This window comes from Columba livia, chromosome 5 (assembly GCF_036013475.1).
Source record: "Columba livia isolate bColLiv1 breed racing homer chromosome 5, bColLiv1.pat.W.v2, whole genome shotgun sequence".
In the NCBI taxonomy this organism is placed as follows: Eukaryota; Metazoa; Chordata; class Aves; order Columbiformes; family Columbidae; genus Columba; species Columba livia.
In genome coordinates, this window is record NC_088606.1 from 22,062,561 (window position 1) to 22,079,479 (window position 16,919).

Genomic DNA, 16,919 nt, shown 5'->3' on the forward strand with positions numbered 1-16,919 from the left:
TGTCTTCCAGCTCAGGTGCCTGGCTACCTGGAGCACTACTGTTCTTACTATTAAAGACTAAGGCAAAGTAGACGTTTAGTACCTCAGCATTTCCCTCATCCTCTGTCACTATGCTTCCCCCCTGCATTAGTGACTTCTTGACAGTACATATCAGCATTCAAAAAAAGTAAAACCAGGGCCTCTTTAGCTCTTGAGGCTTCTGGTGATTAACACATTGCATCCAGGGCCTTAGGGGACTTCCTCTCAGTGCCCATCAGCCAGTCTACCACAATGTGCAGACAGCAGGATCTGAGTCACTGGAATTCATTTACTAATCAACTTAATTAATGTAAATCAATTAATTTAATTAATTGATTTTTAAATTAATTTAGATGTCATTAATCACTTTACTTCGTTTCTCCAACAACAGAATTACAGTGGGAGCCAAAACAGCACAAAGCAAACAAAGGCAATCTGGAGATTCAAGTTAAATATGAGGCAGTTAAAGCTAAATTATAGTGTAAACACAGCACATTACTGCATTACACGGTCACAGCTGCCCAGTCAAACCAGGACTGCATCCACCTTAGCTGCTTCCAATCTTGTGCAGGGAAGTACTCTTTGGGGGTAAGAACTTGGCTCAGATTTGTGCAGACACATATTATGACTGAATTTAGCCAATAAATTCAAAACAAATACATGTTTCAGCACCGAGTACAGCTTTGATCTCGAAGGGAAGAAGTGACACTTCCACAGGACAGTTCAGCCAACAGTGGTCCTTACTGCCCTGGCTGGTCTCCTGGGCCCATCCACATGGTCCTGTTATCCCAGGGCTGTTTCTGACCCCTGTTGTGCTTACTGAGTTTGATCTTAATTTGCTAATTTGCATTCCCAGATCAACCCTGGACCTGTCTCCTCACCACGGACCTTCCATGATGACCTGGACTCTGGGCTGCTGCCTAATAACCAGTGTGGTGCCAAAGCTGAACCAGGTTCCTTCAGAGCTACAGCCGATCAGGGCAATTCCAGCTTGCCCAGGATGGAGCCCAACTGCCCTGACAGAGTGGGATGATGGTTTCTCCACAAAGGCTCTGTGATCTTGTGGTGCATACAGCCCACATCCTGACACAGATGGGTGCAGAGCAGCAGCCCCAGACACCTGCCAGGATGTCTTGTTGTGTGTCAGGGATGTGCATGTGGTAAAGCAGCAGTGTGACATCTGGACACAGTCAAATTAGGGAGCACTGGTGATACGCTCGGACTTCATAATCCAGTTTTATAACACTTCAGGTGTTTCTCCTTTAATTAGTCTATACAGGTTTTTCCATTCATAGTCTTCCAGTGACTAGGTGACACTTGGTTGTTGGCATGAACTTTTGGGATCCCAGCAAATCCAGGACAGAACTGTAGATTTAAACGAAGTTTTTGGCTATGTTTGTTTGTTTTCTCTAATGGGATGCCATCCCCATCAATAGCTGCTAGGCTATCTTTTTCCTCTCACCTGTTATTTGAGTAACACAGTTGCAAACCCATGGTTATGATCTAGGTGATATGTTGCTCTGTCATTGACTGAGGGATCGCAGGCAGCTGAGTGAAAGCTGGCAGAAAAGTCCATGTAAAATCCATTAAAAAAGATCCAAACTCAAGTTTCCTTCATATACTTTGGCTCCATAAGAGCTGCACATTCACATTTTCTGTTACAACATACTCATGACCTGGTCTGTTCTCCTCTGTTACTCCCACCACTCTGTAAGTAGAGCTGCTTGTTTAGTTCTGCCATAATCTCCTTCACATGCTTTACTTGAAAGTCTCCATTCTAGTGAATAAACTGCTGGATGTGATTTTTAGGATACCAGCAAGCCCATTTAAATCTTTTTAAAAGATGTATGGACCATATCTGCCAAAGCAACTTGGTAATTGAGTTGATTTAAAGTCCAGGTCTCAGCACAGAGTTGCTCCATCTCTCTCCCCACAAAAGTAATTGTCTAATAAAATACAGACAATTACAACCAAATTTTTTAAATACATTATACTCTTTTTTCCTACTCCCCCCACACCTCTGTATTTTAGTTGCCATTACTAAATTAATCACATCCTCTAACTGCTCTGTGGATACCATCAAAACTCATTAATAAGTCATCTCAGAAGTCAGTTAGTCTGTCTCAGAACACACACAAAGACCAGACCTCTTAGAGTGGTGCCATCATTCTTCAGCATAGAGTCACACTTTAAAGCTTTGGACACATATACAGGGATTTTTTTGTTGTTGTTCTAAAGCAGATAGTCACAAATGTCAGCTAAATACAAACACAGGACTGTGTTTTCCACATAGTTTTTTATTCATTTGGATTGAATTCCACTCCTGCCTTGTGGGTCAAAAATAGTCCAGGAGCTACACTACTCTGAAAAGTAGAGTCATTGGTTCTTGTGTGGCCTGTAGCCTATACCCTCACACTAACTTTAATCATTTAAATTTCTAGATGGTAGTTTTCTGCACTTCAGTGAAGCATACAAATCAGAACTGTATTACTTTATAATCTGATAGTTCCACAGAATATCATTGCTGAAGCATTTTTTTATCCCTCTTTCCCTTCCCCCCCTCCTTTTTTTTTGATCAAAACTACACTACTTGCTTTAACTTCAGATTAGATGGGGGATAGCCAGACAGAAATATATGTCTGGATTTTCTTTAATTGTAACTAAACCTAGAAGCTCTGTAGACTCATACTTGTCAGAAGTGGAAATGTATCTTAATTAATTAATTAATTAATTAATCCAAAGTTAAAAGAAGGTTAAAATTTGGATGTGAAAACCAAGGAACATCCCCAGCATCTAGCTAAGTCCCAGGCTTGGTTGGTCACCTCTGTACATAGCATTAGTGCTCTTAATAACAGTCTTCTTCAAAATGATGATGAAATTGCAGTTGACAAAGTACATAGGTAGTGAGAGCTTTAAGTCTCACTTGCAACAGAACTGAAGTCAAACTACTGAGATACTTTGAAGACGTCAGATTCTCTGTTCAGATATCATTCTGAACAGTGCATGTTGCCAGGAGCTAGACAAACTGTGAAGGAACCAAGGAACAGCTCCAAGCTCTGTAACAGCTTAAATTCTCCAGAACTTCAGAAAACTGGAAAATATTCAAACAGCTTTGAGTGCTGTACCTGAGAGGAATACATGATAATAAAAACAACATTCTACATATCCTGTACTTGACAATGAGTGATCTTTGAGTCATTTGATGTGGTTTAGCAGCTTCAGTTAACTCAAGCTAAGTAGGCAATTTATGAAATCCTAAACCAGAAACATGAATTCCAGGCAAAATGAAAAACAGAGGCTGCAAAACCAGCATGAGAGTACAGGAGATTTGCAACTGAGAGGAAGCCAAGGAACAGATCTTGTTATTTCTGGGATACATCACTAAGGAAAATTCACCTCATAATAGTGGTCACACACAGACACCATCCCAAATGAGGCACAATCAACCATGGACAGAGAAATTGGAATTTATCTAGCACAGACAGCCACCCAGTCCCATAATAAAGTGTTCTATGGTACAGTAGCATTCTGGTAATGTAGATACGACAAGAATTTTGCAAGAGAGACCAACTGAGAAGCCAAGGAAGCACAGCACAATGAGCTGCACACATTACATGCAAAGGCCAAGGGTTTTTTTTCCATCAGAGAAAAGAACATCCCCTTTAGGTTTGAAAGACTCTGAAATTGTCCATCTCACTCGAAAGTAGTAATTCAAAGCAATTAGGAAAAAGTCTCCAGATGTTTCCATGAAACATAAGTAGACTTACCTAATCCAGCCTTTGTTAAATAATTAGCATTTTTTCCTGTGCTTAAAAACCAAGCTCTTGTTAAAAATTTCCCTGAAACTCCCTAAGGCTTTAAAGGAGTGATATCTCAGAGGCAAATGCAGGTGCATTAAAAAAAAAAAAAAAAAATCTCGATTATTACATCTTGAAACGTTACATCCAATCCATCATATTGAATAAAATGACCTGTAAATTAACAGAATACCAGTAGCATCTTTAAGGAATCAGGTGAAGAGTTTACAAACACAGCTGAAAAATTGTGTGGTAACTTTCATCAGGATTGCTCATGAATATTTATGTTACATATTTAGACTACCATGAAAGGCCACTGTCAAGCAGAAATTATGAGTCAGATCCCAAGAGACCATTCAAAGTTCCATGCTCCTTTTTCATTTTGGTACTGTTTGCTTCACACCTTTCAGACATCTCAAAATACAGCACTAGGCTCATCTTGCTCTGCTAAGGTGCGTTGGCCTTGGCTGGACACCAGGTGCCCACCAAGCTCCTCTATCACTCCCCTTCTCAGTGGGGCAGGGGAGAGAAAATATAATGAAAGGCTCATGGGTCAAGATAAGGACAGGGAGAGATCATTCACCAATTCCCATCATGAGCAAAACAGACTGACTTGTTTAATTTATTATTAATCAAATCAGAGGAGGGTAATGGGAAATAAAATGAGATCTTAAAAACACCTTCTCCCACCCCTCCCTTCTTCCCAGGCTCAACTTCACTCCCAAACTCTCTACCTCCCCGCACCGAGGTGCAGGGCGATTGGAAGTCAGGGCTGTGGTCAGTTCATCACATGTTGTCTCTGCTGCTCCTTCCTCCTCAGGAGGAGCACTCCTCACACTCTTGCCCTGTTCCAGCGTGGGGTCTCTCCCATGGGAGACAGTCCTCCATGAATTTGTCCAACATGAGTCCTTCCCACAGGCTGCAGTTCTTCATGAACTGGTCCAGTGTGGGTTCTTCCCAGCAAGGTGCAGTCCTTCAGGAACAGACTGCTCCAGCCTGGGTCCCCCATGGGGTCACAAGTCCTTCCAGCAAACCTGCTCCAGCCTGGGCTCCTCTCCATGGGGTCACAGGTCCTGTCAGGACCCTGCTCCAGCACAGGCTTCCCATGTGGTCGTAGCCTCCTTTGGGCACCCACCTGCTCTGGTGTGGGGTTCTCCCCAAGCTGCAGGTGGTTCTCTGCTCCACCACGGACCTCCATGGGCTGCAGGGGACAGCCGGCCTCACCATGGGCTGCACCACGGGCTGCAGGGAAATCTCTGCTCCAGTGCCTGAAGCACCTCCTGCCCTCCTCCTTCACTGACCTTGGTGTCTGCAGAGATGTTTCACATATTCTCACTCCTCTCTCTGGCTGCTCTTTTCACCATATTTTCCCCCTTCTTAAATATGTTATCCCAGAGGCACTGCCACCATTGCTGATGGGCCTGGCCTTGGCCAGCAGCAGGTCTGTCCTGAAGCTGACTGGACATTCTAGTAGCTTCTCACAGAAGCTACCCCTGTAGCAACTGCTGCTACCAAAACCTTGCCATGCAAACCCAATACATCTGCCCACAGTACAGATGGCCAGAACCAACACCTAAAATTCAAATTACATTTGGTAGATACGGGATGGATTAGAGGTGATTAGGGCCTCCTTTTGCTGCAGTAATTATAATTCTGACATGCTAGAAAAGTCTACTGCTTTCATAGCCATTTTTATTTCTAAGGGAAAATAATCCCCACTCAATGATTACTGATTTCTCAAACACTTCCACCTTTACTTACCCTGTTTTATAGAATCCAACAAAACCAAGCATATTTCTGTATATTCAGCATGGTTTTGATCTTGAGTACTGAAATATGGGAGGTGTTACAAAAAAAATGCTCAGGACTTGTGTCATTGCCCCAGAGATACTTGGCAGGAAAGACACTTGTGCAGCAATGTACAGCTGCAGGGAATTGAGCTGGACAGATTGCAAATCTGGAGATAACCCCACTGACAATATTTAACTAACAAACCCTTTCACCCTACCTGGGCAAAGATAATTCTGGAGCAGAGAAGATGAAAAATGTTGAGACAGATCAACACGACAAAAACCAGTCCTTACTGCTCTAGAGGGAGCAACTTAGAGGCACTCCTGTATGGGTCCAGGAAATCACTGGCCAAACTTCTATAACTACCTCATTCAAAATCCTGCTTATGACAAAAGATCACCATCTGGTCCTCTTTATCTGATGAATAATGCAGTGGCAAGCAACGGAAATATCCAATCAGATTATTAGATGGAAACTGTTTTGATCAGGACAGCAAACACACACCAGCTGGTGTCCATGGAGGGACTCCCTGACGTTGCTGTTTCATAAGCTGATAGCTGCTGGCTGTTTTTCTATCCTCTGCTTTACCTTCCACCATTATCTGTAAGAAAAGGTTAGCTCCTCTCTTCCCTTCTCTTCCCCTTTTTTTTTGTTACAATGATAGAGGTTAAGTACAGATAAGAAAGACAATTAAAATGGATCTGTCACATATTTGTTATTTTGATGTGTCATGCTGTACCCCTTCTCTGCAGGAAGCCGACACTCTACCACAGTAATTGACAGTAATTGAAATTCTTCACTGAAGACAGCTCATAACTAATACAGTGATTTTCATTACATGTTCCTCTGAATATAGCAAAGACGAATGCATATTAAACTAGAAAAACTGGCAGCTGCTTGGGCCTGAAGAAAACTGCTGCTTGCTTAATTCAGCACCATCATGGCCACATGTCAATAACAGTCACTAGCACTATAAAAATAATAAGGAATCAAGGCCCAAAGTAACTGCCATGTCTCCCAGGCACCTTCTGGCCAAAGTACCTCTGAGCAATCTCTCTTTAAATCACAGCACATGTTTTATCTCTCCCTGACAACAGACACTTTGTGCCATTCAGTTTTTCCACAGCATCAGCCAGTAAACAAGTTCAAATGAAACCTATATCTGCTCCCATTATACCACACAATTTGGAAAGCCACAGGCTATCCTTCAGGTGGAGACCAAAACTTATGAGGTAAAGGAGCTGTTCCACTACAATCCAAACCTTGCTGTACAGAGGACAGAATTCTAATCAGGCATTCAGAAAAGAAAGTACAGTGAACAAAAAGGTGATAAAGCACTGAAGGAACAGGAACCTCTGCTTGGACTTTGCATTCCTTCTAAGCATTTCCCATAAGTGGGTTGTTCACTCTGTATTTTTGTTTCTCAGATGAAGCACAAAGAGAAGCAGAAAGGATGGTGTTTAGGATAGTAGTTGTTCCAATGTGAAAGACTATGGAAAAATGCAATGTCCCAGTCAGTTTGCAGCTCCTGGCTCTTCTGAATCACAGTGAAAGTGTCTTTACTGTCAATTCCATGTGCCAAAAATGATCACTCATTGGGTTTTCCTGAAAATCCTGAAAATATACATTATAGTGGCTAGGCCCCAACAGAATCAGGGAAGGACAAAAAGGGAAAAAATGCACAGTTATGTGTTGAGGATTCAGTGTTGCTATAAAGCTTCTTAACTAACATTGCTTTTCAGAGCAAACATTGAAAATCCAACATCTGAAATTCTAATGCTGAAGTTCTACTTCATTTCTCACATTTCTTTTTTCCTAATAATGATATCAAAGGAAAGCAGTGCCTTATGAGTCAGCTGAGGTGCCAAAAAATATGGAACAACTGTTGGCATTTTCACATTTCATTGATGTATAATTATGTGAAATGAAATGACAAATGTTTTCATGCAAAGCTCCACAAGGGACAGACTGCATATAGACATATCCAAGAGCTTCTTCTAAGTTACTGTGAGGCGTCATTGGTTCAAGGAATAGCCTTCTTTATGATCGGATTTCGATTCACAAACCGAAAAGCAAAGATTTTCACAGTGTTCACAGTATCACAGTATGTTTGGGATTGGAAGGGACCTCAAAAGATCATCTAGTCCAATTCCCCTGCTGGAGCAGGAACGCCTAGGTGAGGTCGCACAGGAACATGTCCAGGCGGGTATTGAATGTCTCCAGAGAAGGAGACTCCACAACCTACCTGGGCAGCCTGTTCCAGTGCTCTGTCACCCTTACTGAGAAGAAGTTTCTTCTCAAATTTAAGTGGAAAATTTTGATTTTGTTTTGTTGTTTGGTTTTTTTCTGAGCTTTTTTTTAACATGTGTGAACTTGATGCAATTTCTTTGCCAAAACCCAGTTATAAAGAAAGGCAACTGCTGAACAAGCAGCATAGAAGAGCTAAAACTTATAGAGAGGCACAAATCTGAGCCAGGTTTGTTATCTAAACTATTTTGCATTGTTCTGTAAAAATACACAAGACAACAGTGAGTTCTATTCTCTGGGCCACTATAGAGACAGTGCCAAAAATAACTTTTTCAATCCTTTTATCTGTGAATGATTTAGTTCCATAGATTAACAACTCTAGAAAGCAACAGCTTTTGTATACTGTAGAACCAGTGTCACCAGCCAAAGGCGATGTGAAGGGAATCTCTTTCCTGGCCTGTGAGCATGCACAGATTCCTACTTGGAGATAACATTACATGTCAATAAACTGAATAGTCTCTTGAGGATAATCTAAACATTTATTTCATAATACTCAAATGGAAATGATCCACTTGATCTGTCTCAGCACTTCTATTGATCTAAACAGATAACCCAAAGAGGAAATGCTGCATAAACCTCGGACACAAACCTGTCTATTTTTCAGTTGGAAGCACTCTGACGTATTAGCATGGAGTGTTTTTCTGAATTTCACGATGAAACATGCTCTGCCTCTCTTGGCAAATGATGGCTTGTACCCATCTGGCAAAACATGAATCGCAGTCAGAAATATAGCCCAGCTCTTGTTATGAATTTAGGACAAGTTAAAGCTACAGAATTAAATGAAGTTTTCAGATTTCCCCAGGTTGATCTGATCTCCTAGGCTTCAGAGTGTAAATTCAAGCCCATGTTTACTATAGGTTGGCTTAAACATTACTAGTAAACACTGTGGCATTCTTGAATTTTAAGCAGTTAGTAGAGATAAGTGACTACCGGAAGGAGAATGGAAAAATAATTGCCTCTGTGTCTATGCAGTAAGTGGAAGCCCCAGTTGTTTCCTTAAAGCCAAAACTGGCCATAGAATCATAGAATAATGTTTCCATGTTATCTATGGGTTTTATGGCTTGCAATTAGATCCAAATGTGAAAATCAATTAGTTTAAATGGAGAGAAAATATGTAGGTTCCCATTGGCTTTTGATAAGGGTTTAACCAGAAGGAGTTGGCTGCTACACATATCTGAGACAAGTAACAGCTGACCGGTATCTTCTTCAGCTATTTCAAGCATGTAATGGGCTCATTATGTGTTTTTAAAGACTTGGATCCCATAAAAAGAGAGATCTTTTTCCCCTCTATACTACCTCCCCGGTTATTTCCATAAATGATGATATAGCAAAACCTGCTTTTATTTGCCACTAGAGGTGGCAGGCTGATTTATACCAGAGAAAGAACTGGCTTTATCCCCTAAATTTATCCCCTGAGTAACATCACGGACTTTGTAAACATTGTATTAAGGAAAAAATTGGCCTATCACCATACTATATAATTTGCTTGGTGTCTTAAATATAAATTGAATTTCAGTCCTGTTGGAAAACTATGATATTGATGCAAAAGCTAATAGACTGTTATGAGCCTGTATATTCACTTTGGCACATATTTTTAAATGAAAATTTTTAAAAAGTATTCATCATTCAAGAAGCACAAGGAAACATAGATGTCAAAAATCAATTTTTTTTTTTGTTTGGATTATATGTATTAGCACCACTCAGCAGTGATGTATAGTAAAAACAGCATTTATTACACAGTAAAAAAAATTCCGTAGATGTTTTCAGAATGTTTTGGACAGGATGTCTTTCTTCTGTGTAAAGCAGACTCTAACACTTTGGACAACAGCAGGAGATGTAACCAAAAAAAAGGGAACTGGAGTATGCTAGTCAGGTTCTGAACTTCCTTGACTGGAAGGCTCGGGCTGAAACTATATCCTACCCTTACCCCTGTAAAAATGGAACTACTACTGAATACAGTTTAACAGCCAGTAGTCTTTAAAGAAATAAGACTCAAACCTAAAAGGAAAGAAATACAGAGGTAGTTTACCCCTGCATATTTAATAGGATATTTCTTCCAACTTAAAGTAAGCCCTCACTGACAATACAATTAAGTCAATTTTAAAAGGATCAGGACTGAGCCTTCAAAGTCTAGAATCAATAATTTGGAAGCCCACAAGAGTTCTGTGTATCACAACAAGAAGAGAAAGTTTGGTGCAGCCAGGATTCAGAGACTGGTGATGTTCAGAAGCTAAACAGTGAGAAATAAAAGTGGATCGTTATTTATATAGGTTGAAAGAAATTCCAAAAGCTAAAATTCAGTGGAAAAATATTCATAACCTTGAACAGAAAAAGGAGTTTGACTGTATAGGACTTTGCCACTGGGACTTTTACACACTGATGGACTGCAATCTCTAAGTCCAGAGACGTTAAGCTTCTTTACTAACTCATCCAGGTCCTTGAGGTAGAAAGAGTTAAATGAGAAGGTTCCTTGCTTTCTTGTTAGCATGGACTCATTTTTTTTCCCACAACAAGATTCAGCTCTTAGCTTAATCATGCTGCCCAGAAGTCTGAAAAGAGGTGAACTGATATGTGGATCTTCAATAATTAATGCTTTAATTTTATCTTTTTTTTAATGAAATGGCTTATGCTTCGTTTGAGTATATTATTGCCATTGTTCTTACCCATGTGTTATTTGCACTGTGACTTGGGTTTAATTCCAAATTCATGTGTTTCCTGGGATTCTCTAACAATCTCATTCTCCATGCTCAGGGGTTGTATTTATGACAGTTTAAAAAGTCTATTAAAGCCAAAATAATTGGTTACTTTTAATATTAGTCAGTATATGCAACCACTAGCTGAACTTTCTCAATGTTTTTATTTAAAAGGAAAAAAAAGCTACAAAATTGCTTTATTGGATACTTTTCCCTTCTGCAAGTGAGCGGCAGCAAAGCTACCCAGGGAAGCAAGGAGAGCTTCACTGAGTGGAGTCATCGCAAAACTACAACCTTTTAAAGGACTTATCTTCAGCAAAAGAAGCCTAAAGGATAGATAGGAGCAGACAAAGCTGTTTCAATGTAAAGAGCTCCACTAAATGCTTCAATGGCCCTTACTAAGGAATACGGCTCTCTGGGATGGAGCGGTGTGTCAGTAGAGCAGGTGCCGGGCTGAGGGGCAGGCAGTGGAATGCAATTGCCAGTCAGGTTGCCTTTTTTTGCTCATTCAGAATAATCACTTCAGTGGCCACAATGCAACTTTGTGGGAGTTGTTGCCACAAATCAAGAGTGTTAAACCCTTTAGCAACAGCTAAAATTGTTCCATTTGGAAACAGAGTGGAGAACACTGAGGAAATAGTAATAGCAGATAGGGGCAATTCAGTTCTGTTACAGTCTCTGTGAGAAACAAATGAGCTGGCCTGGATTAACAAAGCTAATAATTTTACACAGTGTGTTGTCCTTCTCCAGTAGTTTCCATCTGAGGCTCTCTGCATTTGCTTGAGGGAGGAAAGCATTTATTCCCCTTTTGTGTTTGGGGAGCTAAAGAACAAGAAATGAAGGTGATTTCTCCAAAGTGGCACAAGTTTCAAAATGACCTGAATACATAACCCCCAAATCTCGGTTCCCTTTCTCTAAACTCACCGGCGCTTGCAAAAAGGTAGCACTAGATACTGAAGCTTTTTCATACTATGCGGACTATTCAATTAAGAAAAAAATGTGTTCATTGTTTTAAGTTAAAAGAAAAACAACAAAAATTTGTGAGAAAAGAAATATCAAACAATTCATAGGCGTTCAGTAAAACTAAATGAAACCTTTAACTTCATATTTACATTTATATGTAGAAGATGGATTTATTTGGTCACTTTTATTCTTGTTTTGTGGGGGTTTAAATTGTTTAAATCAAAGAAATCAAGCTGTTTTTTCTACTGAATCAAAATAACAAGTGTTTTTTGATTAAAATCATACCTGGCACATAAGTTTCAACAATTTTACATTTCCTACCCAAAAACCCCTCAGTATCTCTCAGAAACTGATGCTTTTGTATGAAAAACTTGATTCAATTACAAACTTCTTTTCAATAGGAAAATTTGCAGCGTGAAAACTACCAATTACTTGTACCATTTACTCTGCTGTTTAGACCCATACTGTAAGTAACCTGGTTACTTACTAAAATCCCTATGATAATCAAGTCCAGCAAACAATCACATCCTAGCTCTGAGAGAGCTATAGAGTGAGAATGAGACCAGGAATCTTTGCCATATACCTAGTAACTTCAATAACTAATTCAGCTATTAAAAAACCCTCCAGGACATGTCTCCCACTGCAAGAAGTATCCCTCATTTGGTTGTTACGTCAATCCTGTTCACAAAGCCAGAGAAGCAGCAATGGTGAACTCGAAGCGACAGGACTTGTCTAACTTTCAAATACACAAACACAGAACATTTTTCCACTGGGTTTACTAAGGTTCTTAAAACTTCTGCCCAGATATGCAGTTTTCTTTTGAAATCTGTTTAAAGCTAGCTGGTCATAATTTCATATTTTGCTTTCTTAGTCTAAATTAATGTGAATCTGGGCAAATTCAAATAAAAAGTAGAAGTCTCCAGTAACTCCTGGTAACAACATCAAGCACAATTTAAATTCTAACACCAGATTAATCCATTGAGAATCAATTCATATTAAGAATGGTTCGATTGCTGCTTCTTCAGGAAATGAAACTATCCCACTCCTCTAATACATTAGGAGAGGAAGTGTAGGATAAGAACTTAGATTCCATTCCAGATCTTTTCTTACAATTTGGGATAGAGAATTTTACCCTGTATTTCCGTTTATTTGTTTCCAAAATAAAAATAATAGTTGTGACTCTGTACGTTGCATAGATTTATCAGCATAGAGGATGTTTTGCGGAATCCTACTGTAACAATTAATTATCAAAATAAACTTCACTCTGCTAAAACCTGTTGAACATTTGGTTTATCACTACAGAAGAGCTTGTATGCATTGGTATAAATTCTCTGTGACATGCACATCCCTACTGTACCTATGTGGTTTGTTGATACTTATCATTGTGTGGACAATTCAGTTAATCTGGATACTTTCTCAAACCACCATTTTCTCATCAGCCGCTACTCCTATCCTATCTGCCACCCTGCTGTGTGTATAAATGCTAATTACTGGTCTTTTGACTTGGCACCTCCGTACCTTTCAGATGTGATAGAACATCAGCTGTCCCATGTTTCCTTTCAAAGCACAAGATGGCTATTTCATCACAGCTGATATCTTTGAATGTTCTTAAAAATAAATAATCTCCTTCACCCTTGCAAATGGAGAAAGTATGGCAATGATCAGTGATTCACAGCGTGGGATTTTTAAACACATCATTTTCATCTTACTTGAAGTATTTTATAGCTTTGAAATACAGAAGCTAACCTGAGATGAATTGCCTTTCTGCCTAACAGCAGTGTGTCTTGCATTAATGATCAATTACACCTACCACCAAGAACAGACTTGTGCTAAGAAAAGTAATAGGATTTAAACTTGAAATTATGCTGAATAGAACTGTAGCACTTTTGCACCTCTTTTCACTTACATGAGAAGATCTTGCAGCTAGTATGATAATTCTATATTTAACACAAAGCAACATTTTTGGGGTTTATGGTTGAACTTAATGATCTTAAGGGTCTTTTCCAAACTAAATGACTATGATTTTTTCAAGAAAAAATGTCATGCAGTATTCTTCAAACCCATGATCAGTTAATTTTTACTGGGCATCAACCAGGAAACTCAGGAACCTGAGCTTTGGGGCTTCTGGGTTCAGTTTTTCTTCAGACTCACTTCAGCATCTTCATGTCACTAGGGCTTTGCCTCTTTTCTCCTCTGCAGAAAGAGGACACTACTTTATCTTTGTCAACACAGTGCTGCAAATCCTACTTAATAGTATAGGTAAATCACTTGGGATCTTCAAGTGCAAGGCACTCAAAATACTTTGGCCAGTAGTTTGCTATTACACAGAAGAAATGTACACTGCACTTCCAGCTATCCTTTAAGATGTACAGACTGTAGTGGTTTTCTTTCCCTCACTGAATCACTAAGGGTAAGCCAGGCTTAAACATTTTTGGAATAGTGTGTTTTTCTCTAAATAAAGTTGAAGTCTTTATTTCTTTTTCAGTGCAACAATACTTGTCTGTTGTTCCACAGTATTTGTAAAAAAGATAGGTTTCCCTGAGAAGCTAAGGACACAGACAAGAATTAAGAAAACACTTCTAGATCAAGGGAAAAAGGTTTTCAGTGCAATTCTAAATGAAACTAAATGTATTAACCACTTTTATGACTAAAATATTAAGAGTTTCACACAGATTTCTCAAGGAAGATAGTACTTTCTCCTATAGGACTCTTTCAGTCTAATTCAGAAAGACAAATGAAGAAGCAATTCCTGGAAATTAAAATCAAACTAAAATTAACACAATAACAACCATTTTTAAACAGTGAGGATGAAAAAAATCTTCAAGTGAACTACCCAAACAAGGAACAGGTATGTTTCTTGACAAACATTTTGAGTTGATAAACTTCAGTCCAGCATAAGGTGCTAGATTCAATACAAGAAAAACTGTGTGAGTCTAATTGGACCATATACGCAAGGCTGGACTGAATGATCCTTCCTGGCCAAAGCAAATAATGTATACTCCTTATCTCCAGCATTACACATGGATTCCATGGCAACATCCTTGCTAAAAATCTCACATAAAAAGACATTCTCTTTTGTCTTTTAATGAAATTCTTAACTCATAAAAGATTTAACACAGATTTTCACAATGACAGACCGCTTAAACGACTGGATTGTGATTCCACAGATTCTGGAGCATCCCTGGAAAAAGGCCATCTCCTGTTTCCATGCTGTCAATGTCATGATGCAATCCTTGCTCAGGCAAAAGTCCAGCTGTTCTCATGAAATAAGGCCTGTGGAGGCAAAATGGTGCATGGCCATTTTGTGAACATATGAACATCTACATTTCTTTCCTGAAACAGCAGGCTGCACTGGATAAACTGGATTTGTTATCAGCCAAGTTGACAGAGCTGCCTATGATAATGAAAACTGTCTGGCAGCCTTAAAGGTAATGATGCCATGCCATTTACACAGTCTGAATTTACATTTGTATGCCAGGTATCTGCCAGGCTGATCACCATTGCTACTGTTCAACAAATGAAATTTAACCAAAGGCTGTTTCTGGTAACATATCTACAAGGAAATATTTAGTTGTATTAAGATATTATTGAGACTTTTTTTTACTTGAAATGTATTATTGCCTTCCTGCTTTGAATCAGACATTGAAATCTTGCAGGGAAACCAGGGGATTTCTTTTGCAACCAGAGAGGTGGCCTTGATGTACCTTACAAAAACTTCTCATTTAACCAATAAGTCTTTGAAAAATGGCAGCAATCATGCTCAGCAGGGACATATTCTAGCAACCTGGAAGTTCCAAAGGCCCCAGCTCTAATGACAATTTTTCATCCTCTCGGAAGCTCTCATGCTAAGAGTCTGTTCACACACACCAACACTGGTTCTTAGTGAGTTTTCAAGAAGGAGTGTTTAGACTACACACACACCAGCATATACCTGATGAGGGCACTACCAGGTGTTTGTTCTTTACTGCAGTTCTCTACTTCAGTGATGTGTTTGGACAGATTTAGATTCTGTTCCTTTTTCCTCTAGTTGCACTGGTGAAATAAGATGGTCCTTAGTGCCAGAAACATCCGGAGTTCCTGGAAGATGATATATTCCACTTATTCCTACTAGTTATGTCTTAAAGGTCTTTCACTGAGACCAGTAAACTTACCCTAGTTCACACTGGTACCACAGAGAATCAAGCCCAAAAAGAAAACACTCAGAACTCAGGGTTCTGTGGCACCAGAAGTAAAGCAGGAACACTCCAGACAACTGAGCTGGAGGCTGAATAGCAAAAGGACTGGAACAGTGCCATCCTGAGCAGCCCGTGGTGATCAGAGGGGAGGAAGAGGACCTGGAGGAGGGAGGGAGAAAAAATATGATAGAGAAATAATCAACTTTATTGCAAACAGCTACTGGAAGATAATGAATTTGGGACCTGGTTACTGAAATTCATACTACCTTGGTTTAGGCAACAAAGAAAAAAATAATTCATAATACACTTCCCCAGAGACAATTGCTGGAGAGGTAACAGTGAACTTACAAGAGGACAAGTGATCACAGCCCCTCGCAAAGCTTCATTCTCATAGCTTTGAGATTTTCCCAGGTGCAGAGCCAGAAGGAGACCTGATAAATGTCTGCAGCCACACCTCAAGCAAATCATTGCAGCTCTGCTTTCACTCAAGTGTATAAAAGTCAACTGGGACATTTACAAGCAGTGGAAACAATACAATAGCGTTTACAAAGCATTCAGAGGTAACATTATGGAAGGTGGGAAGATTAACTAGATTAGACTCAGAACAGGGCAACACCCAGCCTAGGGGTTTTGACCCTCCAAACTGATGTGTTAACCTTACAATCACCCCAAGAAAACAAATGCAACCATAAAAAATGAGTTTTCCAGGAAAAAAAAAAAATAAAAATAAAAATTTAGCCACAAAAACCACAAATAAATTAGTTGTTTCAGAAGAGCCTCCACATCCTGGAAATTCTTTATCCACTACAGAGAAAACAAATCTCAATGAAAGCTATAACATTTTCCAGAATCAATGTGGGATTTAGATCAGAATGTAAGTGCCAGGATATTCCAGAGAAAAATTATCTTAGCAATATTTCAGGCTAGACTTAATAGCATAGACCACTAGATAAGAATGAAATTTCCAGCAAAACCTTTTGACAAGTCAGAGACAGATAAGTTCTGAAGTCATTTAGCATCCAATAATACATTTTTATTTTCATAAAGAAGAAAGGATAGAAAGCTGGATTAAATAAACCAGGATCCTGGATTAGTTGGTCAGCTTCTCTTATGTGAGAATGTCTGCATTCAGATTTCTTCTCCTTGCATTTAACTGCCACCACACAGCACATAGA

The 16,919-nt window shown here is 39.4% G+C and overlaps 1 long non-coding RNA gene across 3 annotated transcripts in view; it reads right to left on the minus strand.

Annotated features, from left to right (window-relative positions):
• Positions 1 to 2,930: 2,930 nt before the first annotated feature.
• Positions 2,931 to 16,919, minus strand: part of LOC110358782 (uncharacterized) — a 93,956-nt gene continuing 79,967 nt past the window's right edge. For all 3 annotated transcript variants that reach the window (XR_010472846.1, XR_010472845.1, XR_010472844.1), the window contains exons 4-6: positions 15,721 to 15,903; positions 15,501 to 15,646; positions 2,931 to 14,842 (exon numbers count right to left, since the gene is read on the minus strand). This is a non-coding gene — a long non-coding RNA (uncharacterized LOC110358782). The remainder of the gene's footprint in view (positions 14,843 to 15,500; positions 15,647 to 15,720; positions 15,904 to 16,919) is intronic.